The sequence below is a fragment of the Halyomorpha halys genome, unplaced genomic scaffold (assembly GCF_000696795.3).
Source record: "Halyomorpha halys isolate HHAL.00 unplaced genomic scaffold, Hhal_1.1 Scaffold192.1, whole genome shotgun sequence".
NCBI lineage: Eukaryota > Metazoa > Arthropoda > Insecta > Hemiptera > Pentatomidae > Halyomorpha > Halyomorpha halys.
Genome location: NW_027108514.1, coordinates 362,328 through 372,295, shown reverse-complemented (window position 1 = coordinate 372,295; position 9,968 = coordinate 362,328). Strand labels below are relative to the sequence as shown.

General features: G+C 26.2%; 1 protein-coding gene across 4 annotated transcripts in view; it reads left to right on the top strand.

Annotated features, from left to right (window-relative positions):
• Positions 1–1,981: 1,981 nt before the first annotated feature.
• The window catches only part of Cad88C (cadherin-88C), a 360,398-nt gene continuing 352,411 nt past the window's right edge, over positions 1,982–9,968 (top strand). For all 4 annotated transcript variants that reach the window (XM_067046833.1, XM_067046832.1, XM_067046834.1 and 1 more), the window contains exon 1: positions 1,982–2,064. The gene's annotated coding sequence lies outside the window, so the exon portion shown is untranslated. The remainder of the gene's footprint in view (positions 2,065–9,968) is intronic.

Below are 9,968 nucleotides of genomic sequence, written 5' to 3'. Positions count from 1 at the left end.
TTTGGTTTAGATATTTTCTCCTATAGATTAATAAGTCTAACTTTGTTTGTTATTTTTTTAATTTATTTTAATTTCGAGTTTATATTTATAATGATAAGTTGATTGAATTTAATTTTGTCTTAATATTTATAATTTTATCATTATTATTGACTTTTTCTTCATTAATTTTTTTTTGTTTTTTATTTATCCTTTGAAATATCTCTTATCCCCACCCTTGTATATATATACATACAGTTGTAAATAACAATAAATAAATTATAAAAAAAAAATTCATATTTAAAAATTTTTTTTTTTCTGCTGGTCACAGGTCGTATTTTGGGAGGCTACATTTTTGTTTTCTTTTACATCTCCATTAATACTAAGCGAAGATATAATTTATTAAAATTATAAGATTGATCTTTTATAAGTGAAAAAAATATATATAAATAAAACAAAAAATCTTTGTCTGGATTTATTTAAAATGTGATAAAAAAATGAGTTGATAAACAAAATTTGTATTATTCATATTTCTAGTATTAATTAAATTAGTTTTACAGAATCAAATGATTTGTACAATATATATTATGTATTTATAATTCCAACAAATTATATTATGAACACTTCTATAGGAATTAGATTACTGGATTATAGAAATTTTCACTTTCGATTTTCATGGTGATTAAATCTAATTAAGATTAAACCTAATCTTTTCTGTAGATTAGGAAGTTAAAAATTTCCTTTAGATATGTGCTCTTTTATTTGAAAAGAAAAATGTTATTACCTGCTGAGGTTTTTTTTTTCAATTAATTTTATTTCGCCAGTTCGGATTACTGGAGTGTTCGGAGTTCCTAAGTCCATTTACCGAGATTTTACTGTATAGGTAAATGAAAGTAAAAAAAAAAAAAGGATAAAAAAATTAAGAAAGGAAAAACATTATTTTTTTTATTTTATCTGTAAGGTCCTGATAATTAATATTTATTGATTTTGGCAGTGGTTTAGGGCTTTATAAGCTGCTCCAAAGGCCAAAAACCGGATCTAATTAAACATATTAGAACAGGAGACGAATTCAAGAGAAAAAAAAATTGTTGAACAACTTTACCTCAAGCCACATCATTTTTTTTTTTTTTTTTTTTGTGAATATAATATCGTTTAGTGGAATCAGTAATATTTTTTTCTTATTTTTCAGAAATAGACAAATCGATTGGCATATAATGACTATGAAAATAATGTATACTTTACTTGCAATGCGCCAAAAATGCTTAATTTTATTAATAACTTTTTTTTTATTATTAAAATCGGGACAGCCTATAACCATGCCGGGAAAATCCTGTACATTTAGCAAAATCATAATCGAATGACCGGCAGTACATATAAAGTACGAAAAAATAAATATTGATTTAATTTATAATCTTAACACTTTCTTGAGACTGGTAAATTTTTTAAAATAAATAATTTAATTTCTATCCATTTTAGTCTCAAAACCTTTATTTTTCTTATAAGTCCGACGTTTCGGCCAATCCGGCTATCCTCAGGGACAATCTACTTAATACAATTTTGAAATTATATAATTTAAAAACTCTAACTCCATGCTGGCTATTCTCCCCAGGTCAAAACATCAATTTCTAATTAGTCAATATTCACTTAATAATAAAATCGAAATCATTTATCACAGACACTACTACTTAAAAACTTTATCCCAACAATCTATCTATCTAATTGTTGTCCCTGAGGATGGCCGGATTGGCCGAAACGTCGGACTTATAAGAAAAACAAAAGGTTTTGAGACTAAAATGGATAGAAATTCAATTATTTATTTTAATAAATATTGATTTTTATATATTAGATAACTAAACTATTAATAATAAGTTTTATTTTTTTAATAATAAAAAAATAACTATCTTTTAGGAACCCTTACGTTATCCCGAAAACCCTGGAGACCCCAAGATACCCCTCCAGATCCTGTGGATACTGGTGGGGACGCTTCCTTACTCCAGTCAGTCTTCGGCTGTACAGTGAGTGGTGTAGTCTGTGTCTCTCTCCTGCTCTACGAAAGATATACCACGTAATATCTACTCTCTTTACGAGGTAAGTGTTTCAAATATATTTATCTTATTATCGATTCCGTATAATGAAGATTATTTATTTGTATTAAATTATTATTTTTGTTTAAAGATATATTTATTATATTATAAATTCTTATAAAAAAATTTGAAGATTCCTTTACCAGTTCATGTTTCTACAGATTGTAAACACAATAAAAATTACTTTTTTTTTTTAAATTTAATACAATTAGTTTAATTAAAATATTTGAATAAAAACAAATCGAGAAACATACAAAACTAAAAAAAAAAAATATTGGTTTAAAATAAATCGCAAAATATAAGTATTTAATTAATTGAGTATCAATTAATTATCCTATCAAAAGTTAATATACCCTCTTATAAAAATTAAAAGTTTTTTGACAAATTAACAATCTACACCAAAAAAAAAAGTATCAAACCTATTTTAAAATTTATAAATTTTTATTTTATTACAAATAAAAAATTACAAAATTTTCTCCTCTCAAATAGATGTTACAAATCAATAGATATGCTTATGAAAATCAAAAAAAGGTTATTTCGACAAATTAAAATTCTGCACTAATAAATTATTTAATTTATATTTTCTACTTTCAAATATATGTACAAATCAAAAATTAACACATTCATTACTGAGAATTTAAGGTTATTTTGACGTTGTATTATTCGACGCCTAAAACGTATTCAGTTTATTGCCAAATTTATAATTTCCCCCCTCAAGTAGACGTTAAAAATGAAAAATTGATTTATCCATTTTTATAAATTAAATGTTATATTTACATATTATTATTCTACATCAGTAACTTATACAGTATTTTTTCTGTCTAATAGATTTAGAATTTAAAAATCAAAAATCAAAATTCTTCACAAAAATCTTTTTCTGTTTATTTCAATCTTCTCTCAAATTGATGTTACAAATTTAAAGTTTTCATATCGACTTATAAAAATTAAAGGTTTTTATTTGTAAAGTTTATATTTGTAAGTCAAAATAAAATTCTCTACTAAAAACTTACTTTAATTTTCTCCTCTCAAAAAAATTATTTTGACGTATATTATTCTACACTGTTAACTTTTTTTTTCCTATCAAATAGATTTTACAAACCTAAAGTTATGAATATTATTTTATTTTATTATTTATTTATTTTTTTGATAAATTAAAATTCTACACTAAGGATGTATTTAGTTTAATTCAAAGTTAAAAATTTTTTAAGCCCAATTATTGTTACATATCAGAAGTAAATATATCTACTTATGAAAATTATTTATTTATTTTTTTTTTAACGAAATAAAATTCTTCACTTAAAACCTCTAAATAGAAAAGTTAAAGTTAGTTTATTCAAAACTCAATTGCATTTCGATCGATACGAATATTTGTTTCAAAAAATCTATTTTTATATTATTAAAAACATTAATGAATTTAATGAATTTAATATATACACTAATGTAGAAGCTACATTATTATAATTATTATTATGAAATAATAATAAATAGCGAAAGTGATAAAATAATACTAATGGTAGAAATTATAGATGCGGTTAAGGCTAAGAGTTAAAAAAAATATTTGTGAACAGAGTAAAAGATAAAAATAGTATCAGACAATTTTATCAATCTCCAATATTTGATAAAAAAAATTTCTGGGAAATTCTACTTAAAAAAATAGAGTATTAGAGAAAATTACTTTTACAAAAAAAGCCGAAATGAACTTAATTTAAATTATACAAATTAAATGTTTTATTTTATCCATATTTGAATTTACCAGAGTCTGTGCTGTTTTTATAATTAAATCTCAAGATTAATTTTTTTATTTATTTATTTAGGTACTAATTATATTTTTTAAAAAAGATACTATTTTTAGTTATTAAAACAGGTAAAAAAGTAAGACTTACATCAGATTTTATATTTTAATAGAAATTCATAATCATCAATAAAATTTCATTTGATTGTTCAAATTGTTCCGCTATTTTGCTGATACTGTTTTTTAAATATTTTAATATAAATTATTATTTTATTTTTTGCATACTTTTTAACAATACGTTTACTTGATGTATGTTGGATCATCAAAAAATATTTTATTTTTTTTTAGGGAAAGTGATAGTCACTTTTTTTTTTTTTTAATTTATTTATTTAAACGAAAAATATAAATTTATCACCTATTTTATCGTTGTTTTAAAATTGTTTATAAGGAAATAATTGCACCAATGAATAAATAAATGATAAAACTATAAAATCGATTATTAAATTAGCATGGAAGATTGTTTTTGTTTTTTTACTTTGAAAATTAAACCCTGGCTGTCAATTGTTTCAAAATGTCTGTAAGTAATCATTGTCAGGACTTTCAAAATTATTTTAAAAACTTTTTAAAAAAATTAAATTTTAATTTATTAGTATAGAATAATTTAAATATAAACAAAAAAGGTAATAGGATGAGAAAACTACAAACAAAGAGAGTATTTTAATTAATAATTCCTGTGTATTACTTTCATAATTCACTTTTTTATTTAAAAAATTAGAATTTTAGTAGCTAAACTCTCATGATGATCTAGTCTGTCATATGTGCACTATTTCAAAATATAATGAAATAATTATTTAGTGGTTTTGCATTGCATATTTTTTATTTAAGAAATATCCTTTTGGGTTTTAATATTCCGATATAAATTGTTTTTTTATTCCAAATTATATTGTAGTGATTGACTTAGCTTTATCGAAAACTGTTATTAGTATTATGATTTCTTTGCAAGAAGTGATTGCTCGTATCTGGAATGCGATTACTTTACAGCAGATTAAATAAATTGTCCTAAAACGAAAATTGTCTATATCTTAGTTTATATATTCTAACTCAAAGAAAGCATATTAAAATAGAAGAAAAAATTAAGTAATCTTATACTATAATAAATAATAGAAGTAATTATTTCATGCATGTGGAGTATGAGATATTACTTGTTAGATATCGACAAATTACTTTTACTTTCAGGCGCACCATATATGCTATCCTGCAATGCTCATACGTATTCAGACCTGAGCACTGCATAAATAATTTATTTATTGAATAAATTAAAATTATATATTTCCTATTTATGTATATTTATATAATTATGTTTAATATTTCATGAAATATTTTTTTCCAAAACAATGTGTATTTTTAAAATTTTATTTCAAAATATGAATATAATAATCTTAATTAAATAAGTACTTATATATTATGGTATTTTAAGTATTTTTTTCGGTTCTTAGAAGCGATGGATTTTGGGGAATAAGGTATCAAATGAAATAGAATTTCAAGTAATGAGTCTTAATTTCTATTCTTAAATTCTTACTGATTTAATAAAAGTCATTAAAAAATATTCGAGATTTCAGAACTCTTATGGAGCTAAGTTGGCTCAAATTAGGTTTTATAGATTTTGACATGGATATCGTTGCCCAAATACGTATAGTAAAAAAGCCGGGAAGAAAAAAAGTCAGTTATCTCAACCCAATTTTTGATTACTTCGATAAAAATTATGTATAATTACTAGTCAAAATTGATGAGTCTTCCAAGTATAAGTAGGGGGATTAAAAAATGGCGGCTGTTTCAAAAACTTAGAAAAACAATAATTTTTCATTCGGAGCTCTATATCTTAAGAACTACCAACAACACTAGAACATCTAAGAGAACATTATTTAAAGAAGAGTACATTTGCTGAAATATTGGTCCTAAAAGAGCTATTTACGTCCAATAGTTCTCGAGATATATCTTTTTAAAAAGCAAAATTTCTTAAGAACCTCCTGAACGATTGGTAGATAGTTAATTTATTTTGAGAAATCTAAGGAACTATGTGACGTACAGATGTCTATTAGCACTCAAATTAAAGCTAGTTTAATGGACTATAAAGACGTTTATGACCTTTACCTTCGTAGGAATAGTAGTTTTCATGATATTTGCTAAAATTAATTGATTTATAGTTGTTCGGACAATAATATTGATTTATGAAAAACTTTATTTCAGACAACAATCTGGACGTCCAATGTCTGCCAGCGCTCAAAAAATAGTTAAATTTATTACAAAATAGTTAATTATGTTTATCTTTGTAGGAGTAGTAGTTTTTATGATATTTGACAAAATAAACTCACAAAATGTTAATTTCTAGTTGTTCGCTTAAAATGTTGGATTTTTAAAAATATATAACTCAAGATCCATAAGACGCACATATGTCTGCCAACAATCAAAATAAAGGAAATTTAACTTACTATAAAGTAGTTTATGACACTTATCTTCGTAGGGGTAGTAGTTTTTATGATATTCACATATGAATATTAATTTGGCAAATGAAAATTTGTCTGAACAACTATAAATCAATTTATTTTAGCACATTTCATTTAAACTATTACTCCTACGAAGATAAACCTCATAAACTACTTTATAGCTCATTAAACTAGCTTTAATTAGAGTGGTAATAGACATCAGTACGTCAAATGGTTTTTGAGATATAATTTTTTCAAAATAAATTCACTAAGTATTGATCTTTCAGTACGTACTATACAACATTTTTATGAAATGCTGCTTTTTAAAAAGCTATATCTCAAAAACTATTTAACATAAATAAATCTATTAGGCTCATATTTTAGCAAATTTACTCTTCTTTAAATGACGTTCTCTTAGGTTTTCTTGTGTTGTTCCTACTTTTTAAGATATAGAGCTCCGCCAGAAAAATTAATGTTTTTTTAAGGGTTTGAAACAGCCGCTATTTCTTATTCCCCCTACCTATACTTGGCAAACTCATCAATTTTGACTATTAATTTTACATAGGTTTCATTAAAGTAATCAAAAATTGGGGTGAGATAACTGCCTTTTTATCTCCTCTTGAGCTCTTGTACTAGTACCTGTGAAACATAAATTCGACTATTTAACGGGTGATATTGCATGTCCTCCCTCCAATAGGCCTTGGGCTTTAATTTGGACTGATGACCAATGGGAATGGAGAACGGTTGGGAAGGGTCATGTGCCGAACGTTATGGTCTGCCGGTCGCGTTGAATCGATACACCGACCGTTGTAGTGTCCGTCCTCTGAATCTGAAGCCTTCCATATACGATACAACAGAAGAGCAATAAATGGGAAAATGAAATTGACAGATTAAGTTCTATATATCTATATATATCATGTAGCTTATAGAATCTTATAGAGAATCTTAGAAATATAGAATATAGAGAAGCTTAGAATCATAAATTATAGATCATAATATTACTTATAAATAAATAACCAAACCTTGAAAATAAATAAATAACTGATTGACTTGTCACTAATTTAGGTATCATTAGGAAAAACAAATGAACAAATGACAGTGCATTGCTCCAAATATACATTTCCATATGTGCTATATAGAATATACGTAAATATCTATCTAGAAAAAAAAATGTTTATTGGTATTTAACCTGAATACTATAAGATGACTCAAAAGAACCGATATCGCGTGGTCCGATCTAGTTTCTAACCTCCAATCACTCCTATGCCTTCTTCATCTTCCCGTGGCATTCCTTCTAATTGGTCAAGACCTGAAAATAAAACGATCGTCAGGAAAGCAAATGACTTTACTCCAGTTATTCGCAAATCATTTTAGAAATTCCTCAAGACAAACAGCTCCAATTGGGTTTAGAAAGCACCGATGACGAAGAGTATTTTTCATTGCGCTCTGGGCAAGACAACCTCATCGGATTATTTGGCACTAAGGGACCGGTGAAAGTGTGAAAAGATTTTATTGGACAGGTCCATTTTGATGATTGGAGGTGTGCTACGGAGTCGGTTCTTGTGGTTAAGGCTACATTATGTTGAGCAGGTGAGCAAATGAGTGGTGGTTTGTCGTGTATAGTTGGAGAAATGCGATGATGATAGCCTGTTGTTCTAGACCACAACTCCATCAGTAATCGCAATAGCATTAAGGAAGGGAATGAATTTATCATATTACGGAAATGAATATTTCTTTAACCGCATGTAAATAATTATTCAATGTAATGAGGAGATGGGGTGCGGTCAGTGAATAACACAAACAAGAAACAACCTATTTATGAATGCTAACGTTTCGGCCAAAATCTTTTTTAGTTAAAAGACTATATTTATACCTTTTAACTAAAAAAAAATCATGGATTTTTTTTCTTTAAAAAGTCATGATTATTTGATTATTATTCAAGATTAACGATTCTCCAAATATTTGATATACCTCAAGGACCTTAAAACGTAAATTACGTTAAAAATCAGATTTCGATTTTTTTTACACGTTATATTTCTCAGTAAATATCTTATATATAAAAAAAATATTTCTCTGTTTCCCACAAATTCGCTGTGTCATTACATCAGTACGTTACCTTATGTGCCATCTTATTATCTTATTATTATCTCGGCAATTCGAACTTCAGAACAGTACGACTCCAATAATCCGAACTGGCTTAAAAAACATTTTTTTTTTAAAACTCAGTAGGTAATAAGATTTTTGTTTTCAAATAAAAGTGCACTTACGTAACTTCCCAATCTATAAGCAAGTTATTCTAATCACTATAAAAATCGAAAGTGGAATTTTTTTCATAGTTATATCTGGTAATCTAATTCCTATGAAATTCGTAATATATTTTGTTGGGATTAGAAATACATAATATCGATTGTATGAATCATTCGATTTTGTAATACTAGTAATATGCATAATATAAATTTTGTTCGTGAACTCTTCGTTTTAAATAAATCCATACAAAGAATATTTTTATTTTTATAATACATTTTCACTTATATAAGAATAGTCTTATAGTGTTAAAAATTAAATCATAACTCAACATTACTGGGGATGTAAATGAAAACAAAAGTGTAGCTAGTTATTTTATAAGACTCATGGTTAAATTAAATTAAATCTGTACCGCTACAACCCGTGAAGGGCCAAGGGTTCAGTACTTTGTAAGGAAGTACCGTTACTAGACCAGCGGTTGTGCAAGGAGGTGATTAGGTCAGAATCACGCTCGACCGCCAGAATTTTACCCAATTTTATGAGGCTGGGTGGACCCCAGGAGGGTTCCAGAACCCACTGGGTTGACTCGGCTACAGTGTAACAGAAAATATTTATCTGCCCAGCCGGATTCGTACCGGGTCCTTGGAGTTAATAGCATCGTGCTTTACCACAGTGCTACCGCGCTCTCATATGATTCATAATACCTAACGAAATAAAATAAAAATTAACTTTTTTAAAAAACTTATTTTGTAAAAATTTCCAAAAAAATTACGGAAAAAATTAAATTAATAAAACTATTTTTTAAAAAATAAATAATTTAATTTCTATCCATTTTAGTCTTAATACATTTTATTTTTCTTAAAGTCCGACGTTTCGGCCAATTCAGCCATCCTAAGGGCCAATCTTAATACAATTTTGGAACTAAATGATTTAACACTCAACTTCATGTAGGCTATTTTGCCCAGGTCAATAAGAAACAAGTAGAAATTGTTGTTTTGACAATTAACTCCCCAACGTTTCGGCCCTCAGGCTATTCTCAAGGAGACAACCTCCAATATCGATGTCATTGTTTTTTAATATCAAATTGCCCATGTCACATCTAACTTTTTTTAATATTTTAAGTTTAAAAATCCTTTTACACAAACACACTTCTCCTTTTTCACTTATATTTATCACTTAAAATAGAACCTACCTTCAACATGTATCTATTGAACCTATATTCAATCTAATAATTTTTTTTTTAAAATAAACTATTTTAATAAAGTACTGTAATAATAGTATATAATTTTCGTAAAATTTTGGATATATAATATAATATAGGGGTAAGAGACAAATAATTTTTTTTTTTTTTTTTATAATTTATTTATTGATATTTACAACTGTACATAAATACATCATGTAAATTTGAGGAAATCATAATGGTATGGTACAAGCATGTAGAGAAACTAC